Source organism: Oxyura jamaicensis, chromosome 14, assembly GCF_011077185.1.
Source record: "Oxyura jamaicensis isolate SHBP4307 breed ruddy duck chromosome 14, BPBGC_Ojam_1.0, whole genome shotgun sequence".
In the NCBI taxonomy this organism is placed as follows: domain Eukaryota; kingdom Metazoa; phylum Chordata; class Aves; order Anseriformes; family Anatidae; genus Oxyura; species Oxyura jamaicensis.
The window spans coordinates 6790662-6812761 of NC_048906.1; the positions used below are offsets into that span (position 1 = coordinate 6790662).

General features: G+C 43.1%; 1 long non-coding RNA gene across 1 annotated transcript in view; it reads right to left on the minus strand.

The window, feature by feature from the left end:
* LOC118174327 overlaps positions 1 to 22100 on the minus strand; it is a 202879-nt gene that overhangs the window by 46344 nt on the left and 134435 nt on the right. The gene's annotated exons all lie outside the window — the stretch shown is intronic.

Genomic DNA, 22100 nt, shown 5'->3' on the forward strand with positions numbered 1-22100 from the left:
AGAAAAAGGGAGGCAGGGCACCAGGCCCCTGCTCACTCTTCTTTGCCCCCAGCAGAGCCCCCCAACCCCAAGCTGGGGCCACTGCTGAGGCAAAGGGAAGGCCAAATGGAGCAGCAGCTAAAGCTGGAGAAAGGCTGCACGATGACTTGTCCCCCAACCAGCAGTAGCTTCCTCAATCCCTCCCATCCTGAGAGCAGCACAGCCACCCTCAAGCCTCTCCCTCCTCCCCCAGCTCTGATTTCGCTCCCCACAGCAGGAGTGCCCGAGGCCCACCCAGCAGCGCTGCTCCGTGCAATTCCGCTTTGCACCCCCTGTTGGGAAGCCTTGGACAAGCTCCACTTTTCAACATTACAGAAATGCAAAAGGCTACAACTACCCCATGTAAGATATGTCTTCCTAACCATTTTAATTGAAATAGCCAACTTTTTCCAGTGCTATCAGTGGAAGAACCCGAAGGAGTCAGCCAGAGGCAGGCTCCGGCACGTGCTACCTGTGTAGAGGAACAGACTGCAAGACGTGAACATCACTCCAGCACTGCATTAAGCAACGTAACTAACATCTGCTTCTTGTTCTCTTAGCATCTCTCCTGGGGAAAAGCGAGAGTATGGAGGGTTTGATCGTGGATAATGATCATCTAGGATTATTTATCACATGAGCTGGAAAGCTTTTTCCATTAATTCCTGCATCAAATTTGGAACTGCTGGCTGAACTGACAGGTATCATTTGGAATTAAAATAGGACCCATCGCAGAGAGACAGCTGATGGTGGGGAACACAGGAAGTTTGTATGCAAACTACTGCAACAACTCTCTCTTTAAAGCCAGTTCTTTGTTCCTAACATCGTGGGGTTTTCCTACTTGGGTTCTGGTGCCTTCCGTAACACTTGGCAGCAGTAATGCCTGAACACTTTGCAAGACTAAGCTGGGTAACAAGACTCGCAATATGAAATAGGGGCATGTGGTGGTTTTACCGTGCTAGGCAGTTGAACACCACAACCGCTCTCTCACTCCCCCTCCTCAGATGAGGAGGGGAAGAAGTAAAGGAAAGAATAACTCACGGGTTGAGATAAGGATGATTTAATTAAAGAGGGGAAAAAATATATATATATATATAATTAAGGAAATATTATTATTAATTAAACAATTCAACTAAAGGGAAAAAAGGGAAAGGGGAAAAGGGAGGGGGAAAAGGAATAACTAAACAAAACAAGTAAAGGCTATGTGGAAGTGCAGAGGAAAGAAATTACTCTCTACTTCCCACAAATGAGCGATGCTTGACCACGTCCTTGAAGCAGGGCCTCAATGCACGTAGCCAGTGTTTGGGAGGAGGACAGATGTTTTCGCAACGAGAGCCCACCCCTCCCCTCTTCTTCCTTTTTCCACCTTTTATTGCTGAGTGTGACATCATATGGTATGGAATATCCCTTTGGTTGATTTAGGTCAGCTGCCCTGCTGATGTTTCTTTCTCACTTTTTGCCCACCCCCTAGGAGGGTCAGAGAGAGTCCTGATGCTGTGCCAGCACTTCTCAGCAGCAGACACAACACTGGTGTGATACCACTGCTGCTCTAGCTACAAGTGCAGAGCGCAGCACTGTATGGGCTGCTGCAGGGAAAGTTAACATCCCAGCCAGACCCAGTACAGGGCACTCAGTCCTGGGAAGGTAATTGAACAGCTTCTGTCCAAGGATTTAAAGAAAACTCACTCCCCTTTTCATCAGTGTTTTACATCTTTCGCCTTTCCGCCGGGGCTCCTCTTGCAGTCCATGCTCCCGTGAGCTGTCATTTGGGAAGCTGAGGAGCTTCCACATCTGGTGGGAGAGGACAGATGCTTCCGTGCAGTGCGGGCACGGGGAGCTGGGCAGTCACACCAGTCCCTGGAGGGGATGCTCCTTCATCTTTATTTAACTTAAGCTGCCTAAAATTAATCATCTTTCCGAAGGTCTTCCTCCATGTTCTCTTTGTCCTTAGCAGGCAATCTATGGCTGCCTTGCCTTCAGCCTTAGATGTCTTATTTTCAGAGAGCTAAGTTTCAACAGCTGAATATTACACAACATGCGTACTTACTTCTAAGAGTGAAACTGTGCTTTAATTACAGGAACCATCATATTTTGGTGATAAGATTGTCTCTCAGAGCGGGAAGCACACCAAGGTGCATTTGGAAACCAGGGATGCAGGAGAAATGGTGTCAGTGGATCCAGAGACGAAGAATAAGGCAGTGATGAGCCAATCAATAAGCCAGTAATTAGGGCTGCTTGGCAGGTTGGGGGGTGTTTTGTTTTTGGCATTTTGCTTGTTTTTTTTTTTTTTTTTTTTTTTTTTTCCCCCTTGGTTTTGAAAGAAGTTTGCTTATCTAAGTTTTATAACGACTTAAATGAATCCCAGCTCTGTTCAAATCAATGAAAGCCTTTGTGAGACAGCTGTAATTTTATGTGCATGTGTTTCAGTAAATTAAAGGGTTTAGCCTTAAGGATTCACTTTAGTGTAATCTACTAAAAAGATAAGTAGAGCCAGATGTAGTGCCTTATAAACTGCTGGACAGTTGTAACTGGAGCGACAGCACTGAAAGCTGCTTTACAGTTTTCCTCATAGGAAGCAGATTTCCTGACTCAAAAAAGCAATATTTTACATAAATAGTTGTAAATATTTTGTATTTACAATGCAAAGAAAGAAGGGTGCAAACAGGCAAAAAAAAAATAGCCTAGGCAATTGGTAATGGATTTCTCGTGTTCTGTTTGTGCACATCCATGGAGAAAGGCAATCTGTAGTTTAAACCATTTAACTAAATTAAATTCTAGTTAGCATCTGGGAGCCCGTCAATAAGAATCTATATTTCTGAAGAGCCACAGACTGGTGGCAGTAATAGACACATAAAGATTTTAATAGGTAAATAAATTCGTTGTTGCATTTCTCTTGCTACCAGAACACAGTTTAACAGAGTAATTAGTAGTTAGATATCTGACTGTAATGAAGAAGATTCTCTGATCATTAAAAATTCTCAAGAAAGAACATTCATCAGTAATGTTTATTTATTCTGAGGCACATTCACTCAACACCAGGAAAAGTTGCAACCTGGCCCCTCGCTCCACGTAAATCTTTAATAACAGATTTTCATCACCATTAGAAAGCTATTTGCAGGGTCACCATCAGCTTGTGATCATTTCCTATGTCTGCAGCAAATCAAATTGAAAAGAAAAAAAAAAAGTGTGTGTGGGGAATCAATGCAGTTTGGCTATAAATCCCCAAAAGCTGGGTTGTCTCAGAACGTCTTTATCTGTTAGTCCCAACTTCTTGTTTATAAATCTCCTGACTCGTATGAATTCCCATGAGGGCTGTGCATAGAGTCATTGAGTATCATAAATCCTAAGAGATAAGCACTTGCCCCAGTCTAAACAGACTTTTTATCTTCAGGCTTTTATGTTGAGGTAACTACATGTTTGACCGTCTTATTAGCAGTGTTTCACAGGCTGAACACACACACACAGCGCTGAGCCCAAAAAGGTGCTGAGCATGGGGGCGAAGGCTTCTATGTGGCTGCTCGTCTTTGCCGGATTAGGTGAAACTGGATCCAAAGCTGGAGGCAAGCCAGCAGGCTAGAAATTGAAACCAGATCTCTTGACATTAAATCTAGTGCCTTATTCGTGCAAACCATTTTCTTCTGGAATGCAGTTCGCCACTTCTGACCAGTTTGGGTACCAAATTCCCCTTGAAGTCACCCAAAGCTAAACATGAACATGGGCCAGTAACAGTGCAACTGCATTTTGGAAACTACCAAGCAAAACAAACCTGGAGGAGCATCACATTTCATTTCCAATGGCTGTACCTCAAGCTTTCTCTCTATTAAATCACTAACTTCCAAAGCGCAAACTTTCCAAACTCCACACAAAATCTGCTAAAATATAAGGCCACTGTCTTTCTGACTCTAAATTACCACCAGTGACAAAGATGTTTCACACAGCAGGAGGATGGATTGCAAAGTCACTGTAAAGACAGAGCAAAGAGCTCATTCCTACCCCACAGAGTATCCAGCATAGGAGAGCAGGTGATGGGCACAGACTGGAGAGGACAGGGAAATAATGAACCAAATTACAGCACTGAATCCAGGGGATGGACAGCCCACAAGAGTTTAATTTTTGTCAGTAAAGCAAGCAGTTATAATTTGGAACACCCTGGAAAGAAGACATTCCCATTGAAAAAAAATCCTTTTCTGCTCATAGCCAGATGGTGAGAACTACAGGATTTCACTTTTTTTGGCTGTCAGGGAACAGAGCTAATGGAATGTTACTTGTTTCATACCAACAGCGGAGAAGTTCAAGGCTAACTCAAAGAACAGGGACTAAACAGAGGCTGTGCTCAACTGCAGCCCTGGATGTACCACGACATGCATTCTTCCCAAACAGACTGACATCTGGCAAACACCTGAATGGAAGAAGTACCAGCGGTTATAAATTCGCTGAAATGCTCATCTCATCCTCTTTTTTTTTTTTTTTTTTTTCCCCTGAATCGGCAATAAGATTACATCTTCTTTATTGCCCTCATTGATTCGTTCCCCAGAAGCAAATGACAGCATTTCTGAGAAATAAGTAACCAAATAAAATAAAGCTGAGAGGCAATCTGCATGTAAATCAGCATTAGTCATTGACATTTGAGACTTGACAATAAGCCATCCCAGTCCCAGCTGTCCCCACAAAAGCTGATCTCCTTTGTAAGACAGAGAACACTGTGAGCAAGTGGAACCAAGGATGAATATAGATAAGATACAAACCCTCTTCGCTTGAAGTTTTTCCTAAAGCCTCCTTTGTTTCTGAGCACTCAGGAATACTTCTACCTCCAGCTGCTATTGATGTCACTTTTGTCTTTGGCACTTTCCTCCCAAGGAAAGCAGCTCCCTACAAGTCTCACTGAAATTGTTTAAAATATATTTGCTTGCATTTGCAGTTGCAGCCCACAGGGTTGCTTCAACTGTGGAGAGTGTTTGTTGCTCCATTCACTGTACTATGCTCCACCTGTAGCAAAAGCTATTAGGTGAAACAATACCTTCTTACTTCTTTTGAGAATGATTTCTTTTACTCTCAATATTCTAGTGTTGTTCTGAAAACATTGCTCTGAATAGCACTAGAGCCACTGTATTTGGCCAAGCCAAACTGCTTTCTTCTAGCTCTCACCTGTATTTCTGCTGAAGACTCAGGTATGATCCCGTGTTGCTTTGACCCTTCTCATCTATGCTAGTGGAAGGAATTGCAGTGCCTCATAAAGCAGATGGCCGTTTGTGCAGGGAGCGAAACTTTTTGGCGTGCTCTATGGCAATTACCCAAAGCCAGGGCAGGATTTCTATCGGTGCCAAAGCCCTAAAAACTGCACTCGGTTACAGTCCCAAAAGGCAGTCGGAGATGCTGCACAGCATGAGACCAAAACCTTTCCCAACGTTTCCCTTCATCTGTCACACAGCAGAGAACATCATGTATCTGTAACTCCCCGAAGTAGTTCACTCCAGTGTGCCAGCAATTAAACATAGCTAAACATGCGTATGTGCAGCTTATAATTCCCCTTTAAAGGGGGATATTACTTGTCTTCGGGAGGTATGGCTCTGAGCCCACCATGACTGTTGATGATGTACTTAGTAGAGGAGCTACCCTGGTTTCATCTGGAATCTTTCCCTTTCAGTGATGCTGGAGCTCTTGTTTAACTGGACCTTCCAGTTAAAGGAAGGGTGGAAGTGCTGGCACAGAACTCTAACTGGTGTGGGGCATGGGCAGCTGCTAGGGGTTGACTCTTTTTACTTAGGTTTCTGGTTTTATTCTTTTCTATTGAGACTGTAGAAAATCATAGAAAGAAAAACCCTGCTATTCTTTCCCTTCTTTCTAATCATGGATAGAACACCTCCAAAGTCCCAAAGCCCTAATTATGTGCATAAGTTTCAGCATAATGTAGATTTGGTGTTGCTAAACAGAGCAATGAGGTTATGGAAGAATGAAAGTATTGATTTTCTTCGACAGAGACAAGGAGGGCTCAGCCTTGGGTTCTTGCAGAAGTGTTATCAGCATAACCAAATCTAATTATCTTTGCTCGGTGTGGTCAAGTCTAAATACAAATTGAGAAAGAGTCTGATCACCAACCATGCTGATGACCAAATGCTTAGAAACACTGGTCCATACTAATTTCCCCTGCACTTCCCATGCTCATTTACACACAATGAAGATCAAAACCTTTCAATCTCCTAAAGACACTGAAGTCCAAAAGGCTGCAAAAATGTGACCCTTGCAGAAAGTTCACAAAAGGTCATACATCTGATGTGAGGAAAACTGCTGGAAGCTGGTGCATCAGTTCTCACTTGGAAGAGCTTGTGCTCTCCTCTACAAGGGGACTGTTTGGGACACAAATGAATGCCACACTCTGAATGTTTTTCACATCATCAGATGGTAACTGGAAAATTTTACTGTGATGCCCTTGCATGTGCATGTGTTCCCTCCTATGCTGGAGTTTATGTTTTGTTGTTGTTGTTGTTTTTTGTTTGTTTTGTTTTTTTTTAAAAAAACACTTCTCCTCCCCATCCCATTTCTTTTCCAAAATCCCGCTGGCACTGAATGCTCTATACTGCTTTCCCTAGCAAACTTTTATATCAGAAAGTCAGTTACTGCAGTACACGAAGCATTAGTGCATCAACATGCCAAGAAAATGTTAGAACAGGATGGAGACTACCCTGAAAAAATGCTATTCTTCCTGTTTTTCCTGCAATTGTAGCTATACTGTCATAGCACATCAGCTCATCAGCCCCAGCACACACAAAGAAAAACCCAAGGAAGAAACGTGTTTTCTCAAGTGATGAGAGGCAGAAATGATGTCCTCGCAGTGGGCAAGGAAGATTGCTTCAATTACAGAGCAAGCAGCAAACCTGCTTGACCAGCGCAGATGTGCATCCACGAGGATCGCAGACTCCTTCCCTGCCCACATATTGGGGGCCCTTTGAAGAAAAGCAAGGTTTGGGCATTGCACCTCAGATCTGCCCAGCCAGCAGCCAGGATGAGCCTGGGACAGCCTTGCAGTGTAACCCCCTGCCAAAAGCAACAACCATGTGAGCCTGCCAGGAACACGTGCTTATACTACCTCCTATCTTATACTTTTCAGGACAAAAACTCCATAATCTGTACATGCTCACTGCCTACCTATAGTGCTTGTCAGCCACCTATATTGCTTGTCAGCGAATGTTCACATTTTAAACTTCGGAAGAACACTTCTGTCAACCTTTCCACGATGCCTCACTCCTTCCTTCTGAGCTTTACTCATGAGCAGTTCCCACCAGTCACCTCTTTTTAAAGAGGTTTTTACAACACAGCATTGTTAATTTTAGCACCTAGGTGTTATGCTGCTATGTCTGAGCTGCTGGAAAAATAGAGAAAAACAGATGAAAAAGTATCTTCTCCTAAGGAAGCTTCTTCTGGGCTCTTTGGCTATCAGCTTTCTCTCTGGCTCCTGCGTGAAAGAAGCCAAGCAGATAACGTTACACTTCACCAGCCACACAGACTGCCAGCAATCAGCACTCAATACATGCTGTGGTGGAAATTGTTGCACCTGAATCCCACAGAATGCCCATGGATGAGAGCCTGCTGGAAACAGGGAGCCCATAATCCTTGACTTCATTTTGCACCACTCTGAGAGAGATGTTCATTACCAGTCATAAATCCTTGACATTGTCATCGGGAACCCTAAGGGAATCTTTTAACAAAGTCTTGCTGGTGTTAGCAACTGATAAATCGCCATATGTTAGAATAATTCCCTCTCCGCTTCATTTCCTCCTGGGACTTTTCTAAAAGCAGCCGTACCTGGCTTACTGGGGCCGTGTAATTACCCGATAATTATTGCACTAGTGGTCCTCCAACTTGCAGCCACTCCTCTAGCCTCCGCTGTAACATCTCCTGTAGCAAGATCCGGGGTAAGTCACTGGCTCAGCCTGCTGCTTTATTCTGCAGGGATGACTTTGTGATGCTGGGGGGCTGAAATGCGGTCAGTGAAATGGCCAGGATCTGGGATAAGAACAAAATCTGGGATGCTCCTCGCATGTGAGCCTTCGGCTAAGAAGCCACCACAAAGGACCACCATAAGGACAAGCATCTCGTACATCCCCTGGTCCGGATGAAAGCTGAGAAACGCACTTCACTAGCAACATCATACCTGAGTACCGACACACTGCCAAGGAGACGAGGCTCCCTTGAGGCCCAGATCTCCTTGCCTTGCTTTGCTTCTTCTTTTCCTTCTGTTTTTAACACGTAACAAGCATAGCACAACTGACTGCCTGATTTGATGCAAAGGAATGCAAAACTCAGGCTCAAAATTAACTTCACTCCTGTTTATGGTCATTTGTATTACTTGTAAGCTGCTTGATTTTTTGTCTTCTTTTTACAAACCCAAGACAAAAGCCTCTCATTTCAGCACCTTGTTCAGTTGTCTTTTGAGCCATCTGGGTGTTGCATCTTGCAGGGTCCTAATTTAGCCATCCTTTCTTCTCACTGCACTAAGCAGCTAACACGAGAATGACATCAGCACCAATTTCTGGTGCTAAACAGGAAAGCAGTTAGAACAAAACATAACTCGTGCTGAATCATTTCAAAGTGCTCCTGGCTCTCCCTTTACCCATTTATACACACGAGACCCCAATCCTCACTTCTGAGCCACCACAGGACTTTGTACATGGGAAATCAAAAGGACAGAGTGCAGCAGCTGTCAAATGCGAACTGCACTGATAGCCAGCTATAAGCTCTCTGAATCAAACAGAAGCTTCCCAGCTTATATCCTTAGTTTGGATTGCATATATCAACAACTTTCACTTCCCTGATGCTGCTGACATCAGTATCATTTTGCCTTTTCAGGCATTATCTGGATGCCTTCAAGTCCAGCCAATGAACCTTGCGGCTTCAGAGAAGAACCTTTGTGTGAGGAAACCAACCAAGGTGTTAGGATGGGGGGAAATGAGTTAATTCTGTTGTTTACTCTTTCTCCCGAGCGAGCACCTGGTACCAAATAAACATCTCCCATCTGCCTCGGGAAGCTGGTCTCCTTTGTCTAGCTGAGGCATCAGCTCAGGCAGTAGCACAGTCAGTCCTTTTGCCTTAATGAGCAAAAAATGAAGGCAAAAAAAAAAAAAAAAAAGAAACTGGCTTCTGGATGGAAGGTGAGTCAGAAAAAGGACATGCAGAAGGGTGAATGCAACACAGCCCCCGCAGCAGCTCTCCAGTGCCAAACCCCAGGAGGAGCAAAACAGCTGCAAGCAAAGCCAAGCAGCGAGCCAGGTTTTGATGAAGCGTCTGTTGGAGATTTTTTCTTTTTAAATTCATTTCAGAACTTGTCATCTGGGTTATGAAGCTGAAACTGAAGGGAACCTTTTTTCCTTTTTTTTTAATGCTAACACCTGCTCTTGCTAGCAAACACCTGTACTACCCAGAGATTTCTGCTTACCTGTGAGGCTGCTGCTACCAGAAGCAAGAGCAAATAGTTTGGTGGATATCCAGTAGGAGTTGATGTTTCACTTTGAAAAGTAAAGACCAGTATGATATCTTAGAAACATCTGAGCCTTTGTCTGTTCACACTTGTCCTTTTTGTTTGGTTGGCTGGGTTGGGTTTGGTTTGTTTGTTTTTCTGCCTCTGGCTGATCAGGCCAGCTTCACTGTGCTGACCATCATTTCTCTAAATGAGAGGTGAGAAAATTTTGTCACAACTTCCAACATTTGCTCCTGCATCCCTTGATGAATCTCCAACTGCGATCCACACCTTTACTGTGCTGATCTCATCACCCTTCCCCTGCCAGTTTCCTCCTGATTCTGCAGCCCTCCAGGGCTCGGTGCTCATCTGCTAACAGTAAGAAAAGGTACCAGATGGACCAAAGAGCTGGAGACAGACGCGGTGTGAATACGTAACCATCCTCAGCCTCGGCATGGCCCCATGGCACTCGCTGGGGTTATGCCTGTGGTTACTGGCAGCTTGGCTGCTTGCGCCGCAGGGAGGTGGGCAGCAGACCCACAGGATGCACAGCGACTGGGGACGGGGCCTTGGAAAAGCCCAGCAGGTCCAGATGGAGGTGACAGCCTAACTGCCCGTCGTCCTCAGGGCTTTGCAATGTCATTTAACAGTGGGAAACAAGCAACGAGAACAGAAGGTTTTGCTTCCTTTTAACTCGGTTTTAAATTTCAGAATTTTTGAATTACTACGAGTACGAGAAGACGTTGACCTGTGTGAATCAAAGTCCATTTCTGCAAGAAAACTGCCAGGGAAGCTGTCTCAGAGCAGTTGGAGCCTTTCTGCAGTGCAGGGGAGAAAGGTCGGATTGCTCCAACCTGGTTGTGCACCTGCCCTGCAGCCCAGCAGCCTCCAGAGCCATCCCTGCCTCAGGACACAGCTGTCCAGGTTTCCTCTGGTTATCAACACAGTAACAGAGGCACCCACCCTGCCATTGCTTTTGTTTTATGTCTTTGCTTTTCCTTTCTACATTAACTGTACAATGGGCACCAATTCTCACTGCACTGTTTCAGCCAGACCCCTTTTCAGGATCTGATTTTGGTCAGCTGGCAGTGGGAGGCTGGCTGCCTTCCTCTGAAGGCTGCCATGCGAAGTGCTGACACAGAGGAGAAGAGCTCAAACTGCACGTGAGCTCTTCCAGAGCTCTTTGTCTCACAGGTCAGGGATGTCCAAGGAGAGAGTGCCTCTAAAATACTCAAATTCCAAAAATAGCAACAACAACAAAATTAACTAGACCAAATTTGCCCTTTTTTTCCTAAGAGCTTCCGTTTTGTTATTATTGTACAGCTCAACCTGATATGTGAGTGTTGGGTATCACATAGTGTACTACTGGATGTCTTCCGAATCCTTCCAAAATACAGTTTGCAAGATGAGGGCAGAAAATCCACTGACCAATTTGCAGTTTGGAAAACTTTCCACGCATTGATGGGGAGCTAGTCCAGTCTTTTCGGTTCGGTTTGCAACATTTCTATAAGAGGCTTTGATGCAGACAATACCCATTACTGCAGCCCGCTGATACATACCCAGGAAGTGAAGCAGATTATACTGTATAAGTCTGAACATGAATATCAGAGGTTAGTTAGAGCAGCTCTTGGCAATAACTCAGATACAGGGAAAAAAATGCTGCTAATATCCACTGGACATAAATTACCAGTTTAAAACTAGCACCAGTTCATAGATTTAAATGGATTTTTAATGGACTCCAGCCTCACGATTAAAGCAATAAGAGGATATGATTCCTCTATCCCCAGTGGCATCGTAAGGGCTTCACTGACATGTGCCTTCGTGATTTATGGTTGACTGCCTTAATCAGAGCTCCAAGCACTGTGGGAAAATGCCCAGGCAGCAAGACAGATCATGCAAAAGTGCATGCTAATTTGGCTTTTTGAGCAGCATTCACAGTTCTCAGCCTGCCTGTGCTCAGCCTGACCCCACTCTAGAGTCTTCAGCAAGGTCACCAGGGGCTTTTGCTGGTTGCAGTGGAGTCAAATGGTTTTCCTGTTCATCGCTGCCACGCACTAATTTTATCACTGCAATTTCAGTGATCTTATAAGCTGCCTTTACTTTTTGTTTGTTCTATTTTGTTTGGTAGCCCTCTCCAGGAGAACATGGTATTATTATTTTCGGCAATTTTACAATGAACAAATACTCAATGTACAAAATCATAAAGGGAAAGAGGCCACATCTCAATCGCCCAGTGTGATGCAGTCATTCAGATCATGCAGAGTGGAGGCGAGTGTAACAGAACCAGCTCTGCTGCTATCGCACCGACCAAAACAACAGCACAGAAGGTCTCACACATTTCTGCACGCGTTGCTTTGACTGCTCTGTTCATTACGTTTCTTAGGTTTTTTGAACTGGGGTTGAAAGAGAAAACAAGGACCTCAATTGTAACAGTCTGGGTTACTGAGAGACAGTAAACCTCTGAATGGCAAAAGCTGTGGATTTTGACCCAGTCCTACAAAACACATGGAGTATATGAGTAAAACGTGTGTGGAAAGAGGACTTGTTACTTTATTTTCCACTAGTCTTGAAATGGTTAAATAGAAACACTGGAAAACCCAGTGTGTCTACTGCAAACACAGCTTCCCAAGAGTTTACCCTTGCTCTTGGTGTTATAAGCATTGTAAGCACGGTCATTTTGAAGCACTGTGACTTCTTTCAAAAATCAAAATGATTCCCACAGTGAATCTTCCCCCCCATTCTGTTTTCTTCCTAGAGGCAGTATGTCTTATCATGGGTTTGTCCCTCATGGATAAGTTAAACTGTATCTTAGATGTCACATTCTGTCACACTTATCTGTGATTTCATGCATGTAGCAAGACTGGATTTTAGCTCACAAGCTTTGCTAAAACCCCATTATTTTTAGGTTGTGACTAGGGTAACTGTTCTGTAAGTTGCTTCTACATAACCACAAAATGAAGCAGATAGTATGGGAGATGTCTCGTTAATACACCTTAAATTATTCTATAATCACAATGCAAATTAGCCTGGACAAACCAGGAGTGCTACCATTTTTACTCAGATTGAAATTTCTAAACCAAAGACAATTAAGTCAAAATAAAGTCTACAGTTGATTTCAGAAGGTCTAGGATCAGGAAGAAAGAACTGATGAGGGTGAAGCAGCTCCAGTTTCATTAGAAATCTCTGGCCTGGCTGTGCCACTGCAGGGTACTTTCTTTCCTTCCACATGATTACATGCTGGGGCTAGGGAGTCCCAAGCCATGATTCTTACGTACACAAATATAAAAATATATTCTTACCTACATAGATACCAATATAGGTGCATATATATATATAGGTATCTATACAGGTAAGAATATATTTGAGTATTTTAAAGTAGGCCAGTCTCTGAGATGCTACTGACCACCCTAGATTCTGGTCTCAGTGTGAACAGAAACTCCAGTTAGTCCAAAGAAGTCTTGACCAAAAGCACTTTGTTTAGTGCTTTGTTGACAAACCATGTAAATTCAATGTAAAATTGTATAAACTTACTCCAATCATGCGAAATTGGTACAAAAACCAGAACAGTCACTAGTTGATGTCACACTACTCAGGAACAGCAAAACAGGTCACAAAACGCTGTTATCCTTTTCTAGAGCCCCAATTTTAGAGGAGCTCGAGCTCAGAGCCACCTGCCAGCAGAAGCCTGAGCACGTACAAGTCCTGGTGCCGAATGGAGCATTAAGTTGTGCGCTGTGGTTTAATCCAGAGAATACCTACAAAAGCACAAGCCCTGACAAAATAACAGATCTCCGTTCTTTCCCAGGCTTTATTTCTGTCATGAAGGCTATGTTATTTTGTGTGCTGCTTAGCAGATTTACATAACACTTCTATTTTTTAGCTAAAAAGTTGTACACTGGCACCTAACAGAGCCCTGATTTTACAATCCCTCCAAGGCTCCTTTAGGCTGCCCAGGCAGCTAAGGGATTTTCTTGTAACCAGTAAGCCTGGTATCCTTATGTCCCCCCAAGGGATATCAATTTAAAATTAGTTTGCTTCCCTTTATCTCAGACAGGAAGAAATATTCCACAAATAATATCTGGACTGAAACACAAAAGCCTGGTATTTGTGCAAAATGGCTCCTCCTGGCAGGGGGTGTCCTGAGAGAGGGGGCTGCTCCCTCATCCCCAGTCCTGGTGAGGAAAATGCACATCAAAACATCGTGACCTCCCAAAGGCTCCCATCAGTAACTAGCAGGAATGCTAAGAAATACCAAGAGTTTAGTTACGTGTTTCCTTTGGTGGGGCATATTGTGGACATCACTCCTGCACACGGATAGGTACACAAGTACAAGCTGGGCCCATGGCGGAGATGGGCAAGCAGCCTAAACCTGAATGAAGCTTTCTGCAATCCCATCCATAGCATCTCTAAGCTAATAGCATGGATATGTCATCCATTTCTCTTGCAATGTGAAAAAAGATGAGGAATATGAGAAAACCACCCACTTTGTTTTAGCTAATGGTAGTATCATTTATGAGCAAGCTAGAAGGCTTGGATGGAAAGACTGATTGACAAGGAGCTGATCAGCCTCACTTTATCACTACAAGAGAGCACATGAGTTAATATTTCAGGCATGATCTGAGGTGGCAGTGGGTAGGCGAGGTGCTGGAAATGACACTAATGCTATTCTGACAGGCTGTGACTTTCTAAGTGCATAACTGAAGGGTTAGGCTAAGCCACAACGTTAGATTCGACAGTAATGGCATTGCTATAGAGTGAAACAAGAGAAGTTTGGAACGAGTTGGCTAGAACTCTTCCCCGTTTTGTAGGCACTTAACCTAATACATCTCAAATCCTCTGGCAGGTTCACATGTCACAGGAGGAGAGGGATAAGAAATGAGGATTTCGGATCTTACTGATTCCAATGGATCTGTTTTCAAGGAAATATGCTAAAAATAATAATAATTTTAACCGCAGCAATAAATAACCTCTGCTTGGAATCATCCAATAAAAGAAAGAAAGACTGAAATTCTTTTAAAAGTTCAGCACTGCACAGACAAGGGATTCTAAAAATGCTCTGACAGATCCAGCTATGTTTTATCCTTTCTCAGAGACATTCCAATTTTCTTTTTTCTGGTCCAAGGGTAATTATACTCAAATCTAACAAAGAACACTTACAGCACCTAAAAATCTGGCCCAGTGCTTTCTCTAACTACCAGGGCTAGAGAAAACAGCTGAAACATTGAGCTGAAAGCTCTTCTTTTAACTTTAGTGCTGAATTGAATAATTCATCCTAGCACTAAATCTGAACTTAAAATCCATCAGCATGGACTACAAAAAGACAGAGCCACATGGCCAAACAGTTTCTCAGCCCTGCTGAAGACTGCGAGCCTCTTTACTCACATCTGATTTCTGAGTGCTCGTTCTTTGTGTGTGAATCGCTGTGGAGCGGGACAGCTGGTCCCACCTGGTATTTTCCCACTATGAAAACACAATGCCCCACATTTCCTCATTCTAAACAGCACAACAGCCAAAAACCGGGTTGAAGTGTCACAGAAAACATCAACCACTAACGCCTCTTCCTTCCTGCAAACTCGCAGTAGTGCCCACTTTCTCAGTTATGCCTCCTGTGCTGCTGCTGGGAGCCAGGGGTCTCAGAGAGACAGACAGCCTTCCAGAATTACCAATTTCAGTATGTTTCCCTCCCTTTTCACAGGCTTGCATGATATGTTAACCAATGCCAGGCAGGTTAGAGTGGAGCATCATCAATGTGTGTATCCCCAAATGCAACAATGAACTCCTTTTTCGGACCAGGTGAGTGAAAATGGTGTCTGGTCCTGACAGTGAAATCAAATGCAATATGCTGAAGTAGAGGAGTACCTCAGAAGCAGCAAAACCACTGATTAGAGCATGAATCGATTTGCTATCTTTGAGTGCTACAAAACAGGGGTAGTAAATTGAAGCCACCACTGTCACAGCATGGTTTCACTTGTCATACACCAGGACCTGAGGCGAAATCCAGAGGAGCACCCAAAGACAAGCTCAGAGAAACACAATAGGACCATAATTTTAAATAAGGATAATTCAGAGTAACAAAATAGGATTCTGTTTCAGAAAACCAGGGCTTTGTGAGTACGAAGCATGTTTGCCACCCAGTAACTGCCTGGAGGGAAGTTTCTGAAAGGCCTTGGCTCGAGGTGCTGAGTACGGCCTTCCTGGCTGACCAGGCCGCAGTCCAACTCCAATTCAGTCACAAATGGCACAGTATTTCATTCCTCTTCTGACTGAAATATATTCATGGAGATGAAAAGTAAATTAATAGTCAGAAACATTTTCCCACTGTTTTAGTGAAATTGCACTTGTGAGGAATCTCATTTTTCCGACTCTCTGGCATCAGACTGGCTCCCCAGGCGGCTGCTGTGGGTCTGATCCCACACGGCTTCATGATTTTATGAGGCAGAAGTCAAAGAAAGAATGGAGGGCCCAGATTCTGCCACAGTCTCTTAGGCATCAGAGGCAAATCAGCTATCTTTGAGAGCTTTAGTTCACTATCAGTGAAATGGAGCTACTACTCTTCTGCCTATTTTTACCATATAAATAAAATAAGAAATATAATGATGTACAGCAGTATAACATAACATACTATACTATAAAATATAGTACTGTATGCATATTTTACTGTGTAAGTTCACTTTTGTAAGACAAACTGCAGCCTACTGTCCATTTATTCTGTTACTCAAAAACCACAGAGACACTAATTAGATATTTAGATCCTGGCATAATAGCAATAACAACAGCTCTAAATTTATTACCAAAATCACAAGAAACCTGAATAGTCCCTAAGTATTCCAGCAGAGCCTAATAAATAACTATGAGAGCAGCAGGGGCAGTAATTAAAATATGAAAATGTAACATGAATTTCAAAAGCCAATTGCAATGCAAACTCTTCAAATGTGGTGCACAGAAGCATCCTACAAGGGTCCAGGAGATTGGCAAAGCGGATTAGTAAATACAGGCAACTGCACTGCCGTGACCAGAGCATTTCATCTGCTGTGGAAATGCAAAGCCATCTGGAGTGACAAGCTGGAGAGAGCAAAGGTCCTCCAGGCCTCTGCCAAGTTTCTACAAAGTGCAATGAAAATGATGAAGCAGAATACGAATCGTTTAAAAGCAAAACTATATTAAGAAGTGAATAAGCATCCACTCATCCACTCAGATTTAAATCGAGGGGATGAGACTAATATAGTTAATGATTAAGAACGGGATTTTCTCTCGCAAGTACAACCTCTGAAGGACAGAAGAACACAAAGCCAGGCTACTCCCTACCTCATCCTCGGCTGTTTACTGAGGCAAGTTCACACTCACACCAGTGAGATCCAAAATATAAAGGATGAAATTTTCAAAAGTATTTAAATGTTTTAGCAGCCAGCACCCTTTGGACACTGAATGAATGAATAAAGGTCTTTTGATGCAGAACAACATGGCTAAAATGTTGGGGTAGCAGGGAAATTACTTATTTCCTGATGCAAGTCAAACAGATGAGGCTGAAATTCCTCAGTCACTCTAGACCACTTCATGCAAATGCCCTCAAAACTATCACCAGGACTTTGAGATTCACTTGTGTCAGTCCTAACCACTAAGCCATCACTGCAAACAGGACTACCAAAATGTTCAGCAATAAACTGCTCCATTGCACTTCGCATAAATAACATTTTTGGAAGCAAAGGACAACATCTGGGGGAGACACAAGAGAAGCTGGTACCCAACCTCCCCAACACCATGCCTAAGGAAGCACTGGCAGCCTTCTCTCTTGGCTCAGATTCTGAGAGCTCAAGGCACAGTCTCTGCACCAGTGGGCACCAGGAATTTGGTGTGCCTCGGGAAGGGAGAGCTCTGACAGCTGCATTGCAGGGATGAGCGTTAGTCCTATCTGCGTCCAGATGCAACTCCTACACAGCCATGCTCTATTGATGCTCCTGGGAAGGGCTTGCAGCAACAAGACTTTCATCACATCAAAGCTGCAGATCCTCTTTCTCAAATGAAGGCATAAGAGAAAGGCTGTATCCAGAACACAAACTGCAAAGAAATTATCATGGCTGCAGGCAGAGGCAAGAAAGAGATTCATGCTGTTCCAAGAGAAACCTCCCAGCGCACAGAGGGATGGGCAACAGCAGACTGCGGGCTCTAGCTGGGACTGCTCCCCCAGGCAAAGCCGGCCTGGGGAGGGTAGCATAATCTGTTTTAAAAACAAGTAAATTGCAATAATCAGCAGGTCTGCAGCGCTGGAAGGAAAAGGCTTGGTGCACAGTAACAGCCTTGGTCACACGGGAACAGGGAGTGGGCACACAGGGCAGCACACAGACAGCGTGAGACAGGCAGAACAACATGCTGCTCTCTGCTCCATGCCATTACTAAGGGATTCAACTGCTCCTCCTGGTAGCCCTAACACAATGGGTGTTACAGAGGAGACACCGGCTCCAAAATTTAGCACACCGAATTCCCGAATTTATTCTCAGTGTACATCTAAAATGCATTCAGAGAAAAGAAACGTGGGAGGAGAAATGTTCAAAATAAGTATGTCCGATATATCCCTCATGCTTATAAGCGATGCAGCAGCCCAAGGCTCTGTCTGACAGCAGCAGCCTTTCTCTGTTCTCAGTATTTATGCTGCATCAGACAATGTCAGTGAGTTCAAAACAAAAGATTTTTAGTCCTTGAAAACTAGCACCATGTATTTACTAATGGCTATGATGACAATGTTAGTAATTCATTTTCTGGGAAATTCTTTTTTTTTTTTTTTTGTTCTCATTCATTTGGCTTGAGATCCCTCAATATATTGGGGGCTGGTTTTCAGCTTTTTCAGCTCAGAAGAATATTCTTGAGTTTGGGCTTCATTACTAAAATGTTGACGTGTAATTTTTAGAAGTGCTCCTCTGCACAGAAATTAAAATAGGCTTCTGACACAATCAAATCACTTAATCCCCTATTTTTTTAATAAAAAGAAAAGTAATCAAAACTTAGTTTCCAAATACTGGGGGGAAATGGCTTTGTTACTGAAACAGCCTTTTTGCTGAAAATGTTCTGAATGGCTCCAAACCTCTCATTTGTTCTCCAGCACTTTCTTACACAGAATAGAGGACCAGCTCTTTCACAACTGTACTTTTCAAAGTACATTGCCTTCTCTCCTGCTGGATTTTAACACCGTCTGTAAAACCATGGCCTTTCCCAACAGAGCACCACACAGTTCAGTAAAAAACTGGCTGAAAAGACTCTTCTGCCCACTGAATTCACCTCTTGGAGAAAAAAGATAAGCAACCTATCAACATTCATCAGAAAAGCTCTGCTGATGCATACGGGAGTCTCTTAAACATATTCCAGAATAAGTTTTGACATACGAAAACCCAAAATGGGCTCCTAGAATAGAAATATTTCAACAACTCTTCAAACTCAAGCTGAAGTTGGCCACAACACACAGCTATCGCCTTCTCTCCTGCTAAATCCCTGCTTGCAACCTAACCATAAATCACTGTCATCCAGAGCGGCAAGGAAAGCAAACAGCTCACTCCTCTGCTAGTAAGCTTCTGTTTCATTTATTTATATATTTACTTATTTATTTATATTGAAGTCATCCTGTCAATTCTCATGTCTTTTTGCCTGGCCCGTGTCACAAAGCCATCGAGCCCAGCTGGCAGGCATGGCCGTGAAGATGAGGACCCTTAAGAGAAATATTAGACATCCCCTGCTTCTTGTGCTTTTACACAAAGGGCACCAGAAGTCAGGGTGAAGCACTGCTGAAGGTGAGTGCCAGCTGCCTTACTACTGCTCCCTTTCCTTTTCGGCACAAACTCAGCCATAAATAGGACTATAATGGCAAACATTAGGTAGGTAAAAAGTTCCCAGTTATAAAGCATTTGAGATAATAGCATGGCAATAAAGTTCTTTGATGAATAAACATTGTTAACCTGCTTTCATACATGGGAGAAATGAGCTGGGAGAGGGATTCATCTGATTTTTCTGAGAAATCCCTCCTCCTAATCTGGTTTGCTATAGCCTTCCCTAAGAACGGAGAAGCGAAGGGGAATGTTTTAGGGACCCTTTCTGTAGACCCTAAACTACACGATAAGCATATAGGGAGGCAGATAGCCTTATCTCTTCAAGAAGCATCTTCTTAACAAATTGACTTTTTCTGCTCATTTTGACCTTTAATCTCTCAATTACTTAAACTCTCAGGAACTGAAGTTATCTGGAACTGGGAGAAAATGCTCTCCATTCTTCAACTGTGCTGGAAGCACTGCCCCTTTAAAATTCAAGCAAAGTAAAATTTTTATCTAAATGATTTTTTATCTTCTTTCTATGGCTGGTACAGGCACATCCATTTATCCACCCTCCAAGTTCAACATTGCTCCTCACTGTCCTGACAAGAAAGCTGCTGCTGCTGGAAGCTCAACTGTCAGGTCCCACATCCCAAGACGATGGAGAAATACTAAAAATTAGAAATTCACTTCAGGAGATATTTCAGACCTTTCCCCCTCCCCTCTTCCTACAGGGACTCTAAGAAATCTGCACTGCAAAACACCTTATCTGAGACTGTGTCAACTCAGCAGAATTGCATGAGACCACAGAACTTTTTTGCTGATTACTCTGTAAGAGCGTCACTTCTCCTAGGTTCCCAAAGGTAATTAGTCAACAGAAGAGTGATTTTTAAATATATTTTTTTCTGCATGGCTGCTGAACCAGTTTCACTCTCTCTCTGCTTTGAAGTCTGTTCCTAGAGACTCGCAGGAGTACATTTTCAGAGCTCTTCCCTAAGCGGTGGCTGTTCACGCTCAGCGACTTGGGTAGCCTGATGAAAAACATCCACCTGCTCCACAGCAATTCCTTGAGAACTTCTCATCCTCCTCTTAGGCAATATTCAGATCTTAAGCCAGTATAAAATTGGGCACTTGAGTCAACCACAGAGCTACACAAATTCATAAAAGCTGAAGATCTTTCTCCCATTTTTCCATACATCATGACATATATAATTTCCTCTCAATTCGCTGAATTAGTGGCTTTCTTTTTATCTCACTTCTAACAGATTTAGCATTCTTCCCAGTGATGAACCCTTCCTCCACGCTGAGAGATGCACAGAACTGAAGAAGGTGCTACCCAAAATTAGACAATAATCAGAGTATACAGGTGTTTTGCAGATGCTATCAGAACACATCCCCTGCGTCACCTTAGGAAATAAGTTCATAATTGTAAAAACTCTGTATTGCACATGTTAACCATGGTTAATTGCCTTTTTTTTTTTTTCAGAATTTAACCCTTCATGAGAATCAATCTCTTTCTGTATGATATTTGTAATTTCCTCTGAATAAGCCATTTTAAACCCATTCCAAACCTGCAAAGCCTGGAGATGCACAGAATACCCAAGGCAAAACCAAGGCAGTTTTGGGCATCTAAATCTCCCTACCACAAACATTACATCAGAGCCTCACACTAATTAACAATGCAATATATATTAGTCAATGAACGGGAATCAGGAACAATTTATTTTATGCTGCTCTAAGTGCTAGAAACCAATTAAAATGCTATCTGTGAAATACAGGTCACATCAAAACAGTCTGTGTCAAACAGAGGTCACATTTTAGCACTTGAATGCCTAGCTTCAAGGTCACAGGACACAAAGAATGCTTTTAATTAGCAATTTATGTTACAAAACTACAGTTTCTTGTTTAACAGCTGTGTTTGTGTATGTTGATGCAGCTCAGCTTTGGAGATAAGTCATAAGCTATTAAAAAGGGGTAGGCAGGACTTTGCTGTGTTTCAGAATGGTCTCTCCAGATGGGAGACCAATTCATCTGCAGAAAGAAAAGAGCCAGCACTGGTACGTATTGTACATATGAGCCAGCTTGGTTTGGACACAAGACGTGGAATGCTGTTTAACATTTCTCAAGTGAAAACACAAATCCCTAAAGGAGGGTTTTGAAAGAGCTGGCTGCTTTCTACTAATCAGTGCATTAACAAAAAGCAGTCACTCATAAAACTTTCGTGATCTGCCTACAGCATTCCATACGCTGCTTTCAACACCCAGGAGATTTCTCTCAACAGCTTCTATCAGGTGTCTCTGCCATGTAGTATATAACGTAAATCATAAATCTTGTAAACGTTGGTTACAGCTGTGCCCTACTGCACGGAAATTGGAATGCATTTAAGAGGAATATTAAACCTGTAGCCCTATGTGAATTCTTGGAAGTTAAAGAGTTTTTAGGGGTGCAATCATTTGGCATATGCGTGTTGATGCAAGCCACCTTTGGGAAGCATCTGTAGGGGCAATTCTCGTATCCATCTTCATCGTGGATATATTCCCACAGAGCTGAGTGATGGTAATCTGCCTACACCACTGAGATTTGGTCCCTCTGCCAGGAGAGGCTCATGGAGCACGTCCCTCATCCCACTGCACTTCCTCTGCAAGAAAGGAGCTTGCCCTGCCCATCTCCAAAATGCAATGTTGGAATTACCAATAATTTACAGCTGGACTTGTATTTCTACTCAAAGTTGTAGCAAGTGCCTCAAGTGCCAAAAAATAAACTTTTACCCTCTCTATAAACCCCGGTAACAGTATAAACAGATGCTCCAGATGACTAAAAAAAGGAAGGAAAAGGAGGCAAAG